The sequence below is a fragment of the Camellia sinensis genome, chromosome 7, assembly GCF_055761805.1.
Source record: "Camellia sinensis isolate YWXY chromosome 7, ASM5576180v1, whole genome shotgun sequence".
Taxonomy (NCBI): domain Eukaryota; kingdom Viridiplantae; phylum Streptophyta; class Magnoliopsida; order Ericales; family Theaceae; genus Camellia; species Camellia sinensis.
In genome coordinates, this window is record NC_138967.1 from 186003093 (window position 1) to 186026640 (window position 23548).

The 23548-nt window shown below is 32.5% G+C and overlaps 1 protein-coding gene and 1 pseudogene across 1 annotated transcript in view; one reads left to right on the forward strand and one right to left on the reverse strand.

The window, feature by feature from the left end:
- Positions 1–644: 644 nt before the first annotated feature.
- Positions 645–23066, reverse strand: LOC145789363 (equilibrative nucleotide transporter 3-like; annotated as a pseudogene).
- The window catches only part of LOC114317346 (uncharacterized), a 231032-nt gene continuing 226762 nt past the window's right edge, over positions 19279–23548 (forward strand). The window contains exon 1 of the mRNA XM_082880116.1: positions 19279–19629. The gene's annotated coding sequence lies outside the window, so the exon portion shown is untranslated. The remainder of the gene's footprint in view (positions 19630–23548) is intronic.

Below are 23548 nucleotides of genomic sequence, written 5' to 3' on the forward strand. Positions count from 1 at the left end.
TGCCATTTGACCAATTTAGTATGTCAACCGGTTCCCAAAAAAAAGTTTCTAAAGGACAAGTTTTTACAAATAGAAATTAGGCTCTAGATTCAAAACTAGGAATCGGTTTCAAGTTCTATCTTATCCTACAAGTTATTTATGCCTAGTTAGTCGTGTGTGTCAAGTTTCGTTGACATTCGATGTTGTTTAACCATTTTAGTGTGTCAACCAGATTAGAAAATAAAAGTTAAAATTACTTCAACTGTTTTTGCCTCAAAAGCTGCATCAACACTCTAGCAGACTTTCAAAAAAATAAAAAAAGAAAATAAATTATTAAGTAGCTCCATAAGCTAAACCAAACAACCCCTAAATCAACGAACCTTATAACCTTTTGGAGCAGAAGTAAGGACACAGACAGTGGTTTCAAGTTCTATCTTATCCTACAAGTTATTTATGCCTAGTTAGTCGTGTGTGTCAAGTTTCGTTGACATTTGATGTTGTTTAACCATTTTAGTGTGTCAACCAGATTAGAAAATAAAAGTTAAAATTACTTCAACTGTTTTTGCCTCAAAAGCTGCATCAACACTCTAGCAGACTTTCAAAAAAATAAAAAAAGAAAATAAATTATTAAGTAGCTCCATAAGCTAAACCAAACAACCCCTAAATCAACGAACCTTATAACCTTTTGGAGCAGAAGTAAGGACACAGACAGTGAGGTAACCGTTAGTTAGCCCCAAGAATGATGAGAGCAATATCATCCAGCCCTGGCCACCATATTTGGCTGTGAAATAGAATGCTGGGATGAGCAAGATGTGAGAAACAATTGCTATCATAAGTCCTTTTCGTGATTCTAGCTTAATGCATTTTAATAGTGGTACATATCTCCCAATAAGATCCCAAATATTATACATTGCTATTAGAACAAGTGCATACTTGCAGTATTACCAGATTCTAAAAATAAAAAACCAGAGAAATAGAGAAAAAAAAAAAAAAGAAGATCCGAATAAGTTTAAATGGATATTCTTCTTCTTCTAAATTATTAAGGAGAAACAATAAAAATAGCCTATTTTAAAAATGAAATTCGTCAAGTAGTTATGAAATGCTAACCATGAACCCAAGCTATGTGATCCGGTATCTTCAGATAGAAATCCAGGGAAAATTGACATTGTCAGTGCGTATATGAGAAACATATCAAGTGCGTAATCTATGTTTTGAAACAACAATTCTTTTGAGCTTAGTCGCTCATGGTGTTTAGAGTCTTCTTCTTCAGCCTGCTCACGTTCCAATAAAAGATTGGCCGAGCAAGATTAGGGATTAGGGGTATCTTACTCCATATAATCATCATAATTAAAAGTGAACGAAACATACTTCTTGTCCTGGTTCTGTATGAATGCCACCAGCGGCAAGGTCAGCTGAAACAATTTTGGATCCTTCTAAGGCCGCCTTTGAGCAGTAGTATTTTACAATTGGTAGCTTTGGAAGACCAATGCATAGAAAATAATGTAGAGGAGTTCAAAAAATGCAGAGAGAGCAAAAATAAAACTGCAATGAACCGTAAGTAAAAAAAATTAGTAAACTAGTATTACATGCTATCATTGTAATCTATCTCAGCATTCTTTAAAACAGTGCAATTGAAATTAAAGAAAAGATATTGGTGTTGTATGTAATTAAAGAAAGCATATCCATCAGAGAAATCGATTCCATTATCATAAGTAAAAATTTTAATTCATTTTGTAACTCTACAATCCAAATCAGTTTGATCATTATCTTACCTTAACATCTATGTTTTTCCATTATGAAGTTCACTACAGATATTCAGTTGGATTATGTTAGCTGCCAATATCCGGGACAAACATGTCATTAATTTGAACAAAATAGGGCACAAGCAAAATACTTGGTTTGGAAACAGAAGTCAAATAGAGTACAAAATGCATTAGAATCAACTACCTAAAAAGATTGACAATGATAGCCTATTATTTGTAGTTTAGGTGGAAAGCAATAACGACAAATATTTATAAATAAAAAATAAATAAAAATTTGAGAGAAAAAAGGTCATTGTCTACCTACCTAAACTTAATCTCCTTTACGTTCATACTTTGAGTCATTGGCTTAAATGTTGACATAAGTTTGAGGAGTTTCTCTTTCACAAAACAGTAACTAGAAAATTGTAACCCCAATATGTAGCAATACTTAGTGAATCATATTTCCTACAAAATTTATGAAAAACAGCTAAAAGGATTTCAACATACTAGCTCCCTTGCGCAGGCCATCCTTGGAATTCTCAAATGCTGCTTTTGTAATCAATCTCAAGCCAGGGGTTAGAGCCCCAGATGCAGCCAAACCAGCAAGAAAAGACATGAAGAATAAAAAACAAGAAAGCTTATATCAAAACTTCAAAACTAGATCAGATAATAAGCTAACCACAAATACTAACTTGCATGAACTCGGGTAGCATAAATGATAGATCTCCAACCATTCCACCCTGAACATGAGCATCTGCAACTCCAAAAGCACTGCTAATGATACATATTCCAATATAAGTCCCAATTCCTCCTTTTCCAGATGTAGCTAAATCCGGCTGTGGCAATACAATGAAAGATGGAATCAAAGTGGACTTGTATGCTTAATAATTTGAATTTGAGTTACTAAAACATGTTACTACAAAACCATATGGTTAAGGAGTAAGTTGAAGATATAATACATATAATTATGGTACTTACAACAAGAACAGCAAGAGCACTTAGGAAAAAAAGGATATATCCAAATAGGTTTCTTCTTCTGGTATTGATTTTTGTCTCTTTTTATGTCAGTATTGCAAGTGTCCCAAGTGCAAATGGTTGATATACGAGAGTAAGGACCCTTGAGGGGTGGTATTTCTGTACAAGGACATAAATTATCCGATAAATTTTTTACAACATTAACAACAATAATATTTAAAAATACTTTTTCATCAGATATGCCCATAACTAACTAATAACTCAAGTTAGCTTTGGAAGTTATTCAAAAGTCAAACATCATGGTTTGATAAATTCCAGGAGAAGTAAATATGGCTAGCCAACATATTTGAATTTGATGACAATAATTTAATAAAGAGATTTAAATAAGTGCAGTTTATAGAAATATAACCCCTTGTGGTCAGTGGTAAGTCAACAAAGACATGGCTGAAATTCATCAACCTATCAAGATAATCAGTAGTTATTCCAATTAAAGAAATTTTAGCACTCAGTTTCAAATTCAAATTCAAGATAATCACCACATTTGACTGTTTTTGTTCCTCCACGTTTAAGAAAATAAATAGGAAGATAAGCTAGTGTGGACTCTGTCTACTGATGGACTGTTCTCTATCAAATCTGCTTGGAATGCTTGGAGAGCCTCTTTTAAGGAAGTTGAGTGGTCTAATCTGGTTTGGAGTGCTGTGACTGTTCCTAAGGCTAGCTTTATTACTTGGTTGGCCATCCAGAATAGATTGAATATGGGTGATAGGCTGAAATTGTTTGGTATTTCCCCTGTTGCTACTTGTCCATTATGCCTTTACCACACTGAGGACCACTCTCACTAGTTTTTTAACTGCCCCTTCTCTGAGAGAGTGTGGATGAATATTAAAACTAAGATCAATGTGGCTTGGCCTGTGTTAAATTGGACTGGGCTGGTGTCTTATATTGCTAAATCTGTTAAGGGTAAATTCTCTTGGCTCTATTATTTCCAGGCTTGCTCTAAATTGCACTATTTACCTCTTTTGGCTTGAGAGAAATAATAGAGTTTTTACCAAGGAGAAAATTCCTGAAGAAGTTCTTGTTTTGAACATTTTTAATATGGTTAGATTTAGAGTGTCGTCTCTGAAGAATTTAAAAAGATATTCAAATGATTCATGGTTTGGAGGCTGCCCTCATCTATCCTTAGGGGTGATAATCCTTAATGTTTCAATGGGTATCTCTAACAGATTTTGCAGGTGGTCCTCTCTCTTTTCTGGCTACTGGTATACCTGTTATGGTGTTGGAAGTGATTGAATGGAGCAGTGAGTTGAGTGTGGCGTGATTCCATAATCAGGGTTGAGTGAACTGTGAGCTATATGATTTTCCTAACAGTTTGCTATGCAGGTCGTCATGTTGGCCCTTCTTAGGGATTAAGGGTTAAGTGTGATATGAGTATATAGTCAGGTGGTAGTCTTAGTGAGCTTGTGGGTTGAGTGTTGTGAAATTTTATAAGAGTGCTCCTAACTTTGTTTTCTTGCAGGATTATGTCAGTTGCTGGCACAGTTGTAGGGACTTCATTGGTGAGAGCCTATATTTTTTACTTGGTTTAGATATGGTTCTATAACCTGTTTCTTTGAGAGTGGCTTTGCTATTGAGTGTTGAGATTGTTAGTGCATATTTGAGTGAGGTTTGCCTTAGGTTATGTATCATATACTCAATCTTGCTTCAGTTCTCCTTTTTTGAGTGAGATTGTTTTGGTTTTCACAGGTTGTATTGATACCTCTGCTGAAATTGAGGGCAGTTCATTTTGGTGTTGGGCTTATATTGCACTTTTTTGTGCCATTTCCAGCACATATCTTCTCCTATGGATAGTCGTTGTCTTAATTTCGTATGGATTGTATTTGTATTAATTACTGGACAGTCCATGTTTTGTTTATTTATCTGGTTGTACGGTTTGGGTAATGAATTCTGTTACCTGTTTTGTTGGTGTAGTGTTTACTTGGATATTGGGCCAATATTATAGTTGTTTTTGTTGGCTATCTCCTACGGGCTGTGTAGGGTGGTTTTCTTCACAGCGCTATTATGGCAGTTTGCATCTATTTTGGTTCTTGTTCATTACCCCCCTCCTTTTTTTGGATGGGGGTTATGAACAGGATTATGTGGTTCGTAGCCCGGCTGGTTTGGCTAGTTTAGTTGTTGTTTTTGTTTTGTGGGATTTTATTTTGTATAGCTCTTGTTAGGGCTGGGTTATGCCCCTTGTATATCTATATAGTTTGCTTGTTTTATTTTATGACTTATTCACCCAAAAATAGAAAATAGAATTGGACCTAAACCGAACCAATATAGTTTGTGGTCGATAAAAATAAAAAAACCAATATAGTTTGGGTTTTCAGATCAGTTTGTAATACTTTGAAGATGGTTATCTCCAACTATAAAAAGGGTTGTCCTAAGGAGAATCCAATCATAGCAACCTTTAAAAACACACAATGCTGTAGTGCAAACTTGGGGCTCTGTTGTGTAGGGGTTGGAGTTAATTCACCTCTTCATGTGGAGAAGTGGTGGTCCTTGGCATTTGCTATTTTAAGTTTTAATTTGAATGTAATTGATTTATACAGTAAAATTTGTTACTTTCTGTGTTAATATTTGGAAAGACAATATGCGAGATTTCAATTTGTGATTGTCGTGGACCCGATGCTTAGGTGCATTTAATAATTTTTCTTTCATTTGGTATGCATTGTGTATCTCTCAGGGTTAAAGATTCTCTGTGCCAAATCTCTCTATCCCCCCACTTTAATGCGATCATAATCGTTATATCATATAAAAATCTTAAAATATGTAAATACAAAGATATGATTCTATGATTCAATAATTAAGAACACATTGCAATTTAGGGATAGAGAATCACAAAGTCAGCCCTTTTAAGTTTGAATATGTGGTCCTAATTATTTTGGAATTTTCCAGTTTGAGATTTCAGCAGTATCAGGTTGTTGAATATAGAATAGTTTGGATTCCACAATTCACAGTGGCCATGCTTTGAGAAGCATTAGTGAGCACATTTTCTGGTGTGTTTGCATTTTGAATTTATGAAGAGAATGAGGTTAAAATATTGATATCAACATATACTCTAAAACTCAAACATTTCCCATAGGCTTACAAGGAACCCATTCCAATTGAAACACTTAAAGAAAAAAATATATATATATCTATTGAAACATGGTTCTAGTCAAAAGAAGAAACACCCTGAAACTTTTTAGCAGCTTTTGAGGAATTTGACAAACAGAGATATCAAAAGTAGGAACTGTTACATCTGGCTGTGAACTATATTCAGGTTGATAGTTACTGAAATATTCCAAATTCTACGTACCAGCAGTAAGAATGCACAAACTGGACTTCTGTAACTAAATTCACTATTCAGAAAGAAAATTTCAGGAACACAGAATCCATTTTATTGCATGGGTGGGCACTATATCTAAATATGATATAGTAATAGGGAAACAAAGATGGCTAAATTGAAAACCCAATATTCTATTAATCTATTTGTGTATATATTAAAGAGAGGGAGAGAAGGGATAGAGGGTTTTTCTGTTGGAACAATCTTCTGTGTAAATAAAATAAATTAAAACAAAGTCAAATAAAATAAAATAAATAACTTACCGAATTTATTTATCGAACCGAATTAAAAATAAAAGACCAAGTCGAGTGTGTGACACTCTATCCTTAAGACAGATTCGCCCTGCTACGGTGCTTACGGTTGAGTGGCGTCTATCTCCCAGGATACAATGATCTTCACAAATTGTAGTAGCACTCCAAACAATACCAAACCTGTGTTCTAACTCTCTGAAAATTACCCTAAAATAATATGAAGAATAAATGACGCAAGAGAGCAAAATGAAGGCAAGGAAAATGAATTTTCGGAATCAATCAAAATTGGAATGGGGCTGCCTTTATATAGGCTTTGTTGGCACCTATTCAATTTGAATAGAAAAGGTATGAAGAAGGGACATACCCCTTCCTTTAAAATAAAGAGACACCATGAAAGGTTTGCACCCTTTCATTCAAATGGAGGTTTGACCCTTCCTTTAAAACAAAAAGACACCATGAAAAGTTACACCCTTTCATTCAAAATGGAGTCTATTTCAATTCACAACCACCTTTTTATAAATTTTCCAACAATCCCCCACATGAATGAAATTGACAGAGAGAAAATGCAACAACATGATGTAAATACAGAGAGTACAGAAATTGGAAATATTCTGCAAAGGATAGGTAGCTTTTGGCTTTGAACCTTCCCTTGTGAGATACTATCGGATTTACTAGCTAACCAGTGAACATGATGTCTTGAACTGTTCAGCCGTTTGTGTAAACCAAGACAATAGAACTCACACAGTATATCTCCAGACACAGTTTAGTTCTCACTATTGTGTTCATTTTGGCCCTGAACAACCTGGTCTTTCATGAGTGCTCTAAAGACTTGTAGCCCTTCACAAATCTTATAGAACCGGCCCAGTTCACACTCACATAGGTGATTCTTATGAAAAATATCCTGCCATACTCCACTAGGTTTACCTAGATATAAGAATCATTAAAAGTATTACTTAACCTAAACCGCTGCAGACATCACTATTTCATCAAAGAAATGGGTAGGAGATAAACTCCCCAGTGATCCTTTTGAGTCATTCACAACTCAGTTGTCCCTTTGAACCTAGATCTTGGGATCTCCAGTCAACTAGGTTGGGTTGCCGTTATGATAACTCTTATTTAATAGGTTTTAGTCTCATTCCCCTCGATGAATTCTCAACTAACTCTCTTGCTAACTCTTTGGTTAGTGGATCCGCTATATTGTCTTTAGACTTAACATATTCTATGGACATAATTCCATTAGAGAGTAGTTGTCTTACGGTATTATGTCGACGACGAATGTGTCGAGACTTTCCGTTATACATATGACTCTGTGCTCTACCAATTGCTGATTGACTATCATAATGTATGCATATAGCAAGCACCGGTTTTGGCCATATTGGAATATCTTCAAGGAAGTGGCGAAGCCATTCTGCCTCTTCCCCTGCTTTGTCTAAAGCTATGAATTCAGATTCCATAATAGACCTAGCAATACAAGTCTGTTTGGAAGATTTCCAAGATACAGCCGCCCCACCAAGAGTAAAGACATACCCACTAGTGGACTTTGAGTCTCTTGTATCCGATATCCAATTTGCATCACAGTATCCTTCAAGTACTACTGGATATCTAGTATAATTAAGCCCAATGTTACGAGTAAATTGGAGATATCTAAGAACCCTTATAATTGCTTTCCAGTGTTCTACTCTCGGATTACTCGTATATCTACTTAATTTACTTACTGCATAAGCTATATATGGACGAGTGCAGTTCATCAAGTACATTAAGCTTCCAATAATTTAGGCATACTCTAATTGAGAAATACTTTCCTGTACATTCTCAGAAAGATACAAATTAATATCTACAGGTGTTCTTACAAGATGATCATCATCTTTGCTAAATTTGTCAAGTATTTTCTCAATGTAATGAGATTGTGACAAAGCATATCCTTTTGATGTTTTGGTAATTTTCATACCAAGTATTACATCAGCAATGCCCATGTCCTTCATGTCAAAATGTTTATTCAACATTTTCTTGGTAGTTTTAATTATGTCATTATTACTACCAATGATGAGCATATCATCTACATAAAGACATACAATGACATAACCTTTATCTGTGCTTTTAATATAAACACATTTGTCACACTCATTAATTTTAAATCCATTTGACACCATTGCCTTGTCAAATTTCTCATGCCATTACTTTGGCGCTTGTTTTAAACCATATAATGATTTAACCAATTTACACACTTTCTTTTCTTTCCCTGGAACAGAAAACCCTTCTGGTTGTTCCATGTAAATTTCTTCATTTAACTCACCATTTAAGAAAGCGGTTTTAACATCCATTTGATGAATTTCTAGATTATATAGACATGCAATGGCAATTAGCATTCTAATGGATGTTATTCTAGTAACCGGTGAGTATGTGTCAAAATAGTGTAGACCTTCTTTTTGTCTAAATCCTTTGACCACAAGTCTTGCCTTGTATTTGTCAATTGATCCATCCGCTTTCATTTTCCTTTTGAAAATCCACTTGTACCCAAGAGGTTTATAACCTGGTGGCAAATCCACCAATTCCCAAGTGTGATTTTACAAGATGGATTCAACTTCACTGTTGACAGCTTCTTTCCATAAAGGAGCTTCAGGACTAGACATAGCCTCTTTAAAAGTTAAAGGCTCATTTTCTAACAAAAATGTTAGAAAATCTAGACCAAAAGATTTTGAGGTTCTAATATGTTTACTACACCTAGGTTCTTCTTCCTCATTTTGGTCTAACTCTTGCTCTTGATCATGTTCTTGATCATTACTAGTAATAGTATCAAAAGATGTCCAGTTTTATTTGGAAATACATGTTCAAAGAATGATGCATTCCGAGACTCAATAATAGTATTTACATGCATTTCGGAATGTTCTGATTTATGAATCAAAAACCGATATGCACTACTATTCTTGGCATAACCAATGAAAATGCAATCAATGGTCTTATGACCTATCTTAGTCTTTTTAGGACTAGGAATAGCCACTTTAGCCAAACAATCCCACACTTTTAAGTATTTTTAGGATGGTACTCTACCATGCCACATTTCATAAGGTGTTTGATTCACTTTCTTTCGGGGTACTTTATTTAAAATATAATTAGCAGAAAGTATTGCATCCCCCCACAAGTTCTGAGGTAATCCAGAACTGATTAACATAGCATTCATCATTTCTTTTAAAGTCTTATTTTTCCTTTCAGCAATTCTATTTTGCTGAGGTGAGTAAGGAGCGGTGGTTTGATGAATTATTCCATGTTCTTTACAAAACTCACCAAAAGGTGATTCATATTCACCACCTCTATCACTTCTAAGTTTCTTGATTTTCTTACCAAGTTGATTTTCAACTTCATTCTTATATTGAATGAAAGTTTCCAAAGCTTCATCATTGGTTCGAATTAAATAAACATAACTATATCTAGTATAGTCATCTATAAAAGTGATAAAATACTTTTTCCCACCTCTAGTTTGAATTGATTTAAAATCACAAATGTCACAATGAATTAATTCAAGTGGTTCCGTACTTCTTTCAATTGAATGAAAAGGAGTTTTAGATAATTTTGCCTCAACGCAAACTTCACATTTATGATTTGAATCAATGTTAAATTTAGGTAAACATTTCATATTAATTAATCTACGCAAAGATCCATAATTAACATGTCCTAGTCTACCATGCCATAAATTTGAAGACTCAAGCAAGTAAGAAGAAGATGTAGTATTATTAATAACTGGGGGTACAACGGTCATTACATTTAACTTGAAAAGGCCATCATACATGTAACCTTTTCCTACATACATCCCGTTTTTGGTAAGTACAAACTTGTCACTTTCAAAAACTAGCCTAAACCCATTCTTACTCAACAAAGATCCGGAAACTAAATTCTTGCGAATGTCCGGTACATGCAGCACATTGTTGAGAGTGAGTTCCTTTCCAAATGTCATCTTGAGTACAATCTTTCCTTGTCCTTCAACTTTGGAAGTTGAGGAGTTGCCCATAAAGAGTTGTTCACCATTGTCCATTATAGAATAAGATGTGAACATCTTTTTGTCGGCATAAATATGGCGAGTAGCACCAGTGTCCACCCATCATTCTTTAGGATTTCCGACAAGATTTGCCTCGGAAACAACTGCAGAAAGATTGATATCATCTATACCATTGGAAATATTGTCCACTTCAGTCATGTGGGCATGAGCAGGCTTCTTGCTTGTTCTTCTTTTGCTTTTGCCTTTGCTACGGCAATCTGTGGCCCGATGTCCCTCTTTGTCACAGATGTAACATTTGCCATTAAACTTGTACTTTTTATTATCCCCCCTTTAGAGCCTTGTGATGAACTTTCTCTAGAAGACTTTCGTTTCTTGGTTTTTGAAGCATGTTCCACCACATTTGCCTTAGACTCCATAGGATGCTTACCAGCTCGTTTTTCAAAATTGCGGTTGTCCTCCTCAATTCTCAAACGCACAATTAATTCGTCCATAGAAATTTTTTTACGCTTGTGTTTGAGGTAGTTCTTGAACTCCTTCCAGCCTTTTGGTAATTTTTCAATTAAGGCTGCAACTTGGAAGGATTCACTGAGAAACATGTCTTCTGCGTGAATGTCATGCAGAATGAGTTGGAAATCTTGAGCTTGGCTGATCACAGTTTTTGAATCAACCATTACAAAATCCAAGAATCTGCCAACCACAAATTTCTTTGAGCCGGCATCTTCCGTTTTATACTTTTTCTCCAACGATTCCCAAAGTTCCTTTGCTGTCTTGATTGGACTGTAGATGTTGTATAATGTGTTGTCAAGTCCGTTCAAGACGTAGTTCCGGCAAAGGAAATCGGCATGTTTCCAAGTATCAACCGCAGCAACCACTTGCCGGTCGGTTTCATCCTCTTTCAGGATAGGAGCATCTTCACAGAGAAAACGAGCCAGGTTCAGAGTTGTAAGATAGAACAACATTTTCTGTTGCCATCTTTTAAAGTCAGTTCCTGAGAACTTCTCTGGCTTCTCTCCATAATTTATTGGTACTGTCATCACAGGAGAGGGGGTTGGTGCAATTGCAGCCACCACAGTAGTACTTGTTTGGACATTTGTTTCAGTAGCCATCAATTCTAATTTATAAAACAAATTTATAATTAAAATTTTCACTACACAGAAAATTAAACCAAATTCTCAGAATTAAATTCTGTAAAAATAAAAGAAACAAGAATGTAACTTTTATTTTCCAATTAATTTGAAAATAAAATAAAATTTTATTTAAACAAATTAATTCCACACAGAAAAATAAATTCTGTAAAATAAAAGAAATAAAAACTATAACTTTTATTTTTCAATTAATTTGGAAATAAAATAAAATTTTATTTAACCAAATTAATTCCACACAAGAAATTAAATTCTGTAAAATAAAAGAAATAAGAAAATAACTTTTATTTTTCAATTAATTTGGAAATAAAATAAAATTTTATTCAACCAAATTAATTCCACACAGAAAATTAATTTCTATAGCACTTCAATAATTAAAATACTAAAACAGAATTTTAAGTAATGAAAACTCAGAAAATAATTTCTAAAACCCAAAATTAATTTCTGAAAAATTTCACAAAAATATATTCTGAATTGTTAATGACACCGGTATCGTACTACTAGTTGTTGTCAAAGAAAAGAGACAGTATATTACTACTATCTGTCAAATAGCATATAATCACTATTCATTTTTCCAACTAGAATATTATTTTGTAAATTCACAGAAAATAATTTTCTTCCGAAATTATTTACGAAGAATGAAAAAAAGGGAAACAAACGAAAAATTCTGTAAACAGAATAATTCGAATATGTCTTAAGATTGTTGGAACAATCTTCTGTGGAAATAAAATAAATTAAAACAAAGTCAAATAAAATAAAATAAATAACTTACCGAATTTATTTATCGAACCGAATTAAAAATAAAAGACCAAGTCAAGTGTGTGACACTCTGTTCTTAAGACAGATTCGCCCCGCTACGGTGCTTACGGTTGAGTGGCGTCTATCTCCCAGGATATAATGATCTTCACAAATTGTAGTAGCACTCCAAACAATTTATTTGGCGAACCAAACCTGTGTTCTAACTCTCTGAAAATTACCCTAAAATAATATGAAGAATAAAGAACGCAAGAGAGCAAAATGAAGGCAAGGAAAATGAATTTTTGAAATCAATCAAAATTGGAATGGGGCTGCCTTTATATAGGCTTTGTTGGCACCTATTCAATTTGAATAGAAAAGGTATGAAGAAGGGACATACCCCTTCCTTTAAAATAAAGAGACACCATGAAAGGTTTGCACCATTTCATTCAAATGGAGGTTTGACCCTTCCTTTAAAACAAAAAGACACCATGAAAGGTTACACTCTTTCATTCAAAATGGAGTCTATTTCAATTCACAACTACATCTTTATAAATTTTCCAACATTTTCTCCATCTTGTTCTGTTCCTTTGAAATTCCCAAAATTATAAACCTTAGTTTTTATAATATAGCTCCAAATTCCAATTCCAAAAGGGGGAATTACAGGAAGTAGCAAATCCCATTGTGATTATAAGCTTCCAAGCAGTAGTAGTCCAGTTTCCAACGGTTAAGCATGTATTACACAATATTTCCACACACCACATTCAATTATTCAATTAAAGAGATCCTTATTTTTTTGCCCAAAAAGAAAAGCAAAAAATATTTCAACCACCAACATCGGCGAGGGGAGCAGAGGCAAAAAATACCTGGCTACCGGAGGGAGAACCAGTGGGAAGTCGCCGCCGCTATTGCTACAAGTAGTCTGTAAGGGTAACGTGAGAGCGAGAGCGAAAGAGAGATTGTTAGGGTCTGTGCGAGTGAGTGTGAAAGGAAAGAAGAGGAGAGGAGAGGAGAGGAGAGAAGAGGAAGGTTACCTGGAACTCTTCCCACGCTGGTGGTGTTGGGACTGCGAGAGACAGAGACAACTGGGAGCGAAAGAGACAGAAGGAGAAGACGGAAGCTTCTTTTTTTTTTTCTTTTTTTTTCTTAGAAGAGAATACTGAAAGGGTAGGGAAGAGCGGGAAAAGAGAGAGGGCGAGAGAGAGCAAAAAAATATAACATTTTGCGACTAAGGAACAAAAAGGCGTCACAAAAAAATAAAACGATCGCAAAAAGGAAGAAAAAAATTGACCGATAACAAACCATCGTGTATAATACTATTTTTTTGCCACAGTTTTAGATTTCCCGTCGCAAAAAAAATTAATTTGACGATGGCTTCAATTGCCGTGACAAAAAGATGATTTTCAAACAGTCGCAAAAAATTCTGTGTCCAAAGCTCCCTTTTCTAGTAATGTTTGTAAAAATATAAACTGTCAAACCAATTCACATCTATCTATTAATCTGCCAATCTGTTAAATTTGCATCTACCAATCCGGAGGACAATTGCGGATTAATTTTCTCCAATCTGCCTAGTTTCGGACGAATGGCGAATTGGAGGTTCCGAGACCGCAACTGAACCACGAACACTCCTAATTACCATTACCACTATCACCTCCACCACTACCCTACCATCACCACGGCTACCATCTTTATCTCCATCACTGCTGCCACCACCCCATACTTCCATTCTACCTTTGTTCCCACCACCATCACCAAACATAAAAAAAATCTTTTTCTCTTAAAAAATATTTTTCATCTTAATAAACGGAACATTAATTTTTAATTTTTTTTATTATTTTAATTCATTTGGTTGAGTTGGAGACTCTTGTACAGTAAAGTTTAATTGATAAACAAAATGATAAAATTGAAATTTGAATAACTCAAATTATATAACTCAATACTCAAATTTTCTTTCTGAAGATAGACGGTGTGATATGGCATAATTGGGTGCAGAGAAAATTTAGGATTGCAAAAAACAGACCATGAATTGTTAATTTTGTCCTCTAGAAATTATCACAATCATTTTTTATCCAAAACTTTATTCACGGTTGCTGATTGTTTTTAAGGTATTACACTAACCGTCCCCATATATGATTTTGGTTTTTGACTTTTCAATTGTGACGCATTTGACCATGAATTTTAAATCTTGTTTCAAATAAGGACAATTGAAGATATGCTTAATTTCAATAGTAAAATCGTCAATTTGATAAAATATAAACTAATTTGATAAAAATAAATGTCAAAAAAATATTTTTGAATTTTAAAAAATTATTTCTATCCATCAAAGATAAAATTATGTAAAATCGATAAAATTTTTAGACATTTATTCATTTATTTCACCAAATTAATTTTTATTATGTGTTTAGATCATGATCATGTAATGAGTGGTTGTTAAGATTTTAATGTACAATTGGTATATTTAATATATGAAATGTTTTTAGTTTTGAATTTTTTGATTTAATGGATTAGTTTAATAATGATATTAAAATTGTCGCTATATTTGACTTTTAAAAAAATAGAAACTAATTTAATGAAAATAAAAACAACTACTCATTACATGATCATCATCCAAACACATAATAAAAATTAATTTAGTTAAAAAAATAAATAGATATCTAAAAGATTTATCAATTTTACATGATTTTATCTTTAGTGGGTAAAAATATTTTTTAAAAATTTCAAAATATTTTTTGACATTTATTTTTCAAATTAGTTTATATTTTATCAAATTGACGATTTTGCCCTCGAAATTAAGTAATGGTATCTTCAATTGTCCTTACTTGAAACAAGATTCAAAATTCAAAGTCAAATGTGTTATAATTGAAAAGTCAAGAATGAAAGTGACACAATTCTCAAACTACAAGTACCGTTAATATAATTCATCTTTTGTTTTTAAATTGATGATATGTACGGAGAAACATAAATGATAAACAATTTAAATAATCATATAATATGACCTGTTATGGCCCGATAATCAATAATGTTTCGTAGCTCAAAACAATTCGGTCCGAACGGCTCGAATCTACCCAAAACGACGTTGTTTTGGATAGGTTTTTTTTTTTTTCTGTCTCTCTTTTCTTTTTCTCTTCTCCTATGTTTTGTCTTTGAACAAATAAGAGGAGGAGAAGACCGAAGGAGGAGGAAGACAAAAGAAGAGACGGAGAAGACAAAGAGAAGGACAAGACAGAGGAGGGTGATTTGTTAGCTTTCCCATATTTTTGATTTGGGTTTGATTTGGCTCTCTCTCTCTCTCTTCTCTACTCCAAAAGCCTCCTTCTTCTCCTTCTCCGACACCTACAATCCGGATCACCGTCGGAGTCTACGACGAAGCAAGGCGACCTCCTTCTCTTCCCCCTCTATTTTGGGTTTGATTGATTTTATATGATTTGGTCTGTGGCTTATTGGTTTTGATTTTGATTTTTGGGTTTGACTGATTTGGGTTTGATTTCTTTTCCCAGATTTTTGGGTTTGGTTTGTTAGCTTTTCCAAATTTGGGTTTGAATTGGTTTTGGTTTGATTTGTTAGCTTTCCCAGATTTTTAATTTGGTTTTGATTTGTTAGCTCACCAATTGATTAATCGTAAACTAATCTTCAATGTTTTTTGCCAATCTGGGAGATGAACAACAATGTTGATTTGTTCAGAGAGTTTGGAGAGAGATGAAAATATATTGACTAGATCAGCTCTCTTTCAATGGAGAGAGATGAACAAATCTGTTGATCAACAGTTCTTTCAATAGAGACATGAACAAATCAATGGAGAGATGAACAACTAAAATATAGTGCCAATCTGGAAAAGCTCTCCAATTATCATCGTAATTTGTTGAAGGAGAGAAAGAGATGAACAGTAAAAGAAGAAGAGAAGAAACAGAGCAAGGAGACAAAGGGAGAGGGGTTGAAAGTGAAAAGTCGGGCCACTCGAGCCACGCAAAAATCGAGCTACAAAACATTATTGCCTAATAATAGGACCAGCTATGCCATGGCTTTCTAGAAGTTAGTTTTTTTTGTCCTTTTTTTTTTTAGTTTGACTTATTTTATCTTTTGTTTTTTAAAAAATAAAATAGAATCATTTAGACAAGAATAAAATAAAATAATTTATTCAAAATTTTTAAAAATTATAAAATTTAAAAATAATTCAAAAAAAATTAGCCAAAGAAGTGAACTTAAACCTCAGCAATGGGCTCGTCCGAACCAAAAATTTAAGGCCCAAGCCCATGGCTTCAAGTTGGACTTGGCCATATGCGCCTAATTTTGGCTTTAATTTGAGCTTTCTTATTAAATTCAGAAAACAATTACGAAAAAAAATTAAAACTTATAACACAAAATCTTAAAGTGCATTACAATAATTAGAGTAGAATATTGAATCAAGAAAAATAAAAAATAAACTTTATGTCTTAAAATACATAATTACATTCATTATGTTTATGTTATGAAATTCTATGTATCTTTAATTTCATAAAAATATAGTCACTACTTTCTCAGTTGGAGTGCTAGTACTGTGCTACTTATTTATTTTTATCAATTTTAATTTCATTATTTCACTAAAATTGTATATGTACACAAAAAATAAAAATAAAAGTGAGAGAGACAGAAATTATATCTATTATTTAATAGATATATATATATATATATATATATATATATGAGGTTAGTATGAATCTCTAACATGGGTCTGTGGGCTAGCTTATGAGTCCAACCCATATATTTAGCATCCGTTTGGGAAGTGGTTTAACTTTTTAGTATTTTGGCTTTTTTGGTTATTTTAGCCTGAGCTAAAAAGCTTGGTTCAGGAAGAAATTTTTGACTTTTTTGTTTTTTTGACTTTTTTTGTGAGAGAAGAGTGTAATGATTATGGGTTGGATGTGATGTTTTGTTTGTTGTGGCTAAAATAGTCTATTTTGTCTTTTATGACTAAATTAATCCCAAACCTCCTTGGCAAATGGAGCCTAGGTCCAGGTAAAATGGGTCTGAAAATTGGGCCTTGGCCTAACAGAAAAACATGACAAATCTATCGTCCCCTCCTCTTTCTGTGTGTGTGTGTGTCTCTCTCTCTCTCTGCCCAAGAATACTCACCTCATTGTGTGCGTGAGGTGTTTGTTAAAATGTCAAGCTGAGAATATGTTTGCTATTATAACTTATGTACACCAAGATATTGAATAGTTAAAATGTGAATTCATGGATATGTTATGCTGAAGGGATTTCACGTTGAAACCTTTTTTGGATTATCGATTTGACTAGGCTTTGAAAAGAAAAAATAAAAAGGTTTAAAAATTTAAATCCCAACTCAAATTTATAATTTAAATACAGCTCTTAAGGTTTAGGGTTTAACATTTCATTCATCTTTTCATTCTTCTTTTTAAATTTTTACTCAAATTCATGATTTAAATACAGTCTTACATGTTTGAATTATAGATTTGATAAGGGATTTGGATAGAGAAAGAAAAAGATGAGTGAAGTGTAAATGAAATATAATTTTTTGTTATTTTAATTTTCTCGTATTTTCATTTTTCTTTCTTTTTTCAAATTTCTATCCAAATTCATAATTCAGACATAACATTTTAAAAAGTTTGATAAATACATTTCAGAAGTATGCATGCCAACCGTTATTTGATAAAAGTTCCCAATACCAGGTTAAAATCAAGCCAATATGAAGGTTGGTTTTCACAAATTTAGAGAACTTAGGCTTTGTTTGAGGAGTAATTATTTTACCCAAAAAGTCAAAAAATAATCATAAGTTGTCAAATCACTCTTTTTATTTTTTTTGTAAATTTTTTAGTAAAAAAATTAAAAAATTACTAAAATAACGTATTCCTAAACGAAACTTTAATAAAAGTGGCCTAGTCCATTTTTTAGATTTTCCAAACCAACTATGTAATGAACTAAATTGTTTTTAAGAAATGATGACTATCATTTCCCCCTTATTTAAACATTGTCTTGTTCGTTTCATCTTATGAAATTCTTCTCAAAAGTTTTGTTCATAAAATATATTGATCTCATTAGTTCCAAATTCTTAAGTTATATTTGAATACATAGGTGGTATTTGAGAAAAGTTTTTTTTTTGTTAGTTTTTTGCTAAAAGACAAAATAGGTTAAAAAATAAAAAATAAAAAACAAATTTAGACAAAATATCACATCAAACATATAATTATTTTACTTTTTCTCTCACAAATATCACATTCAACTACAAAAAAATCCAAATATCTTCCCAAACATTTTAGTTTTTGATTATTTTTGGAGAATTTTTTTTTGTATTTGGAAAAATATTTGGATTTTTAAATACACTTAAAAAATATAGTATTTGTGAAAAAAAATCTTTAAAAAATTCATTAAATACCAAAAATATAAAATTTTAATATATTTTTTATATTTTTGTGTATTTATTGATTTTTTAAAATATTTTATAAAAAATATCTCTCGTTTTTTAAGCCAATCTTAATCCCAAAATGAAGATATACTTATGAGCCTCCATTTTCATTCACCTCCAAAAGTCTTAGGTCCTGTTTGTTTGGAGAGTTAGAGGAGGGATTGGGATTGGTAGTGAGGTGAGACCCACTAATATTGTGTTTGTTTTGAGAGATGAGGAAGGGATTAATAGTGAGCTTAGGCTTAGGATGGGTCTACCCAAAGGGATTCGGATGGGCCTCCAGGACTTGATATTAGAAAAATAGTCCGGCAGACTAGAAATTTTTTATTTTTATTTATTATTTATTTTATTTTTTACATGTCGGGTATTTTTTTTTAACATTAATGTTTAATTTTTTATATTTTTTATTAAGTAAAAATTATTATTTTATTTATTTTTGAAAATTTTTTATTTCATTTTTATTTTTTTAAAATTTTTTACATGTTGGACATTTTTTTTTAAAACATTAATATTTAATGTTTTTATATTTATTTATTTATTTTATTATTTTATATTTAATTTACATAAAAATAATTTAACAATCCATATAATAATAATTATCATCAAAATAAATATAATTTTTTTTAATTCTTTCATTATCAATTTCTTCTATTCTGCCTCCGAAAATAAACGGGGTTAAAGCCAATAACAAGAACAAGGAAAAGAAGCAAGGGAATAGTCAAAACAGAGCTTCATTGAAATCAGAGAAAGTCTTCGATTTTTCATTGAAATCAAATCTACCCTTTGATTTCAGATACTCATACTCTGAGACTAACCCTTCGATTGAACCCATTGGGTACCGTGAACCACCGAGATTCTGTCCCTTTGGACCTGGACAGCTCGACCGGAAATGGACCGGCACTTATGCTCTGGCCGAAGAAGCAGTTGATTTGCTATAGGTAGAAGAACAACGACGCGAGGTTCTTGGTGGACCACGCTCCGAAGAAGAAGTCGCTGCGCTTGTGGAATGGTTTCGTCATAACGATTGTTCTCAACAGATTAATTTGGGTACTCTCTCTCTCTCTCTATGTATATGCATGTACGTGTGTGTGTATGTGCTATATTCTAATTTGATTTGCCTCTTTCCAGTTCAATTTTCTGAATGATGAAGCTATACGATTTAGGGTTTGATTTTCATTATAATTTTTTTATTAGTGACAATTTGAATTCATGTGGTTTGATGCATGATGCATTATTTCTGCTGATTACTTAGACTGATGGAATGTGTGAGTATAAACATGTATAAATTTCACATATTGGTTCTTGTTGTCAACCAACTAGTGTGCTTGCTCATCGAATGAAGAAAATGAAGTAATTAAGCATTTAAACTATCGAGATCCTTGATTTTAGTCATATTTGGAGTTGCCGAAGAAGCATGGACACTTTCATTACTGTAGGTTTGAAAGATTTCAAAAAGATTAGTTGATGTAGGTTGATGTTGTTTGTAAATTTGCTACCACAATATGCACGGAGATAGCACAATTAAATAAGTTGGAATTCGGAAATTTCGTCATTGTTTAAACTTTTGGAGTCATGTCATACGTTGAAATGGCATTCACGTCTGAAATCAAGATTTCTATTGCCTTAACACTACGCTATTGTTCTTTTTGTTGGGCGTAATAAAATAAATAAATAAGAGGAGAGAAAAGAAAACTATTGAAATTCTGATTTTATGTTATTTACATCTAGATAATCAGCTACTAGATGATGCCTAGATTTTTTTTTTGGAGCACTCGGTATGATGTTAGTGGGTTATTAATTTAGGGTTGGCACAACCAGGCATTCGACCCTTCTCCATAAGCTCAAATGCCAAACCTCCCTCTACAAACCTGGAAGTACATCCACTTGAGCTATGCTTAAATTCAGATGATGCTTGAGAATTTATAAATGACATTTCCAAAGGAAAATTTAGTCTTGAGAATTTATATCACATAGCAACCTAGTTGGTGCAGGGTCCTTGACACTGTAGCTGGTTTTGATTGATTTAATTCTTGTGGTTAATTTAGGAACTTTTATTTTATTGTTATCACTATATTAACTATTTTAGTATGAGAATGGAACTTGTTGGTATTAGCCTTACTGGGGAATGGGACTGGTTAAAATCCCGAGTCAATAGCATTCAATCATTTTTCACTTTTCGCCTCATGATTCATTTGATTAAATTTAGTTTGAGATCAACTCAAAATATAAACAAATCATGCTCATTAAGTTTTCAGGTCAAACTTGCACAACTTATTTACTAAGCTTAACTTGACTCGCTTACAAAGTTCCATGTGGAAGTGTTAAGACATAAGAGCAATGCTTACGTGCACGGGAAAAACAACACACAAATATGCACATAAAAATGAACACAACACAAATTCATTTTTTTCATACACTTCTATTTTTACTTTTTTGTGCACTACCATTATTGTTAGAAGAAGAATAAAGAGGTCAAATAGAAGAGACATTCAAAAGATGGTCTGATAATGAAATTGTGATGCCAAGACAAAAAAGCAGTAGTACATAAAGAATGAGGTCCATCAATGAGTCAGGAAAATAGACCTCATTCATTATATACAATCTCGATCAAGGTTGAAGAAAAATTGATTAAAAAAATCGCCAAGAAGCTGTCCAATACAAACATATCCATAACCACCTCACCAAACGTACTTATTGTTTTTTTTTATAGACAAATACGATAAAATAAAATGTTATGATTATTATATTAATTTTTTCATGGATAATATACATTGAAGATTCTACCAATTGAAGGGTTGGAATCATTGAAACGAACCCGTAATGGGCCCTTTGGGCATGATCTTAAGAGAAATTCAACGACAAAAAAAAAAAAAAAAAATCACAATTATTGGTTTGATTTGGATGCAATTGTTATTCTTTTCAAAGATCAATAATTTTGGAAGGCATACAAAAATTGTGAAGTTAGATCTAATCTATGTAAAGTAGAAGTGGCAATTATTGAGTTTGAAGTTTGAGCCATATGTTCTTGAATAAATTTTTTAGACTAATTTCATATATTATTCTCATTCCTTGAGGTTTATAAAGTTTGAAAATAAGTCTCCAAATGCTTTTTGCAGTCCTAAAAAATTCAAAAGCGATTATCCTAAGAAATATTCATTTTGAGATTTAAAAAACCTGTGCCAATTTAAATTAAAATGATTAGAAACCCAACATTTAAAGTAGTGTTTAGTAACATGTGGTTTTTTTTTTTTTTTTCTATGTACAGAAAACATAAAATATGTTTATTCTTTGTTCTTTTTATTTTTTATTTTTTTTTTGTAAAAACTAAAATAAATAGCATCTTATACATGTACTCAAAACATAAAAAACCACGGGGTAGTGCTAGTCTAGCCAAAAAGTTAGACCTATTTTTCAAACTAATGATGTGGCACTCTATTAGAATATTGGGTAGATTACAAATACATCTCTGGAGATTTGCTTAAAATACGGAATACTCTTGTGGCTATGTAAATTACATCCCGTCCCTTCAAGTTTCGAATTATATAATAAATGATCTATTTTATTAATAAATTATCAAATTAATTAATTATTTTTAATAATGTTAGAAATATATTTTAATTAATAATTCAGATAATTTTATTATTATATAAGAGGTTAATTGTTTTTTTTTTTTTTTTTTTTTTTTTTTTTTTGAGAGAATGTTTTATAGTTGCTTAATGAGAAAATGTTTTATAGTTTCGTTTTGATGCTTCTGTCCAGCATTGGAATAGCTGCTGATTGTTGCCATCACATGGGTGTGTTTGAATTGTTAGCTAGTAGCGCATGGGTTCTGATAATACATCAAATCTCTTGCATGTGTAAGTGTTTATTTATTAATGGGTGTTTGTTTATTAAATTTAGTCTAAGTGGAAATCCTATTTGGACCCATTTGTTTTTTAGTGGCTTGTGGTTAAATCAGCCTATTTAGAATTTTGGTGCGTGTTTCATGGCCCACACTTGTAGGGGTGTTAGCTTTTTAAGGGTGAGTTTCAAAATTATATGCTGGATTAATGTATCAAGGCCACGGTTTTCCTGAAACTAGACAGATTGGATTGTTATCATGATTGTAAAATATAAATTTAATTGTTATTCAAGAGGGAAAAAAAAAAAATTATGCTGATTGGTTTGATTCTGTTAAAAATTTGTAAAAATAAACTACAAAATTGATTCGTATCTATCCATCAAACTGTCAATCCACTTAATTCGCATCCGCCAATTCGGCAGACGATTGCAGATTGATTTTTTTCAATCCGTATAGTTTCAGACTGATGGCGAATTGGAAGTTCCGAGGCCGCAACCGAACTGCGAACACCCTTAATTACCATTACCACTATCACCTCCACCACTACCCTACCATCACCACGGCTGCCATCTCTATCTCTATCACCGCCGCCGCCACTCAACACTTCCACTCTACCTGTGTTCTCATCACCATCACCCAACATTAAAAAATCTTTTTCTATTAGAGAGTACTTTTCATCTAAATAAACGGAACATTAATTTTTAAATTTTTTTATTTTAATTCATCTGGTTGAGTTGGAGATTATTGTACAGTAAAGTTTAAACAAAATGATAAAATTGAAATTTGAGTAACTTAAATTATACAACCCAATACTCAAATTTTCTTTCTGAAGATAGACGGTGTGATATGGTACAGTTGGGTGCAGAGAAAATTTAGGATTGCAAAAAACAGACCATGGATTGCTAATTTTGTCCTTTAGAAATTATCACAATCATTTTTTATCGAAGACTTTATTCACGGTTGTTGATTGTTTTTAAGGTGAATTACATTAACAGTTCCTATAATTTAAAATTTGTATTATTTTAGTTTATAACTTTTCAATTGTGACACATTTGACTATGAATGTTGAATCTTATTTCAAATAAGGATAATTGAAGATACCATTACTTAATTTCAATAGCAAAA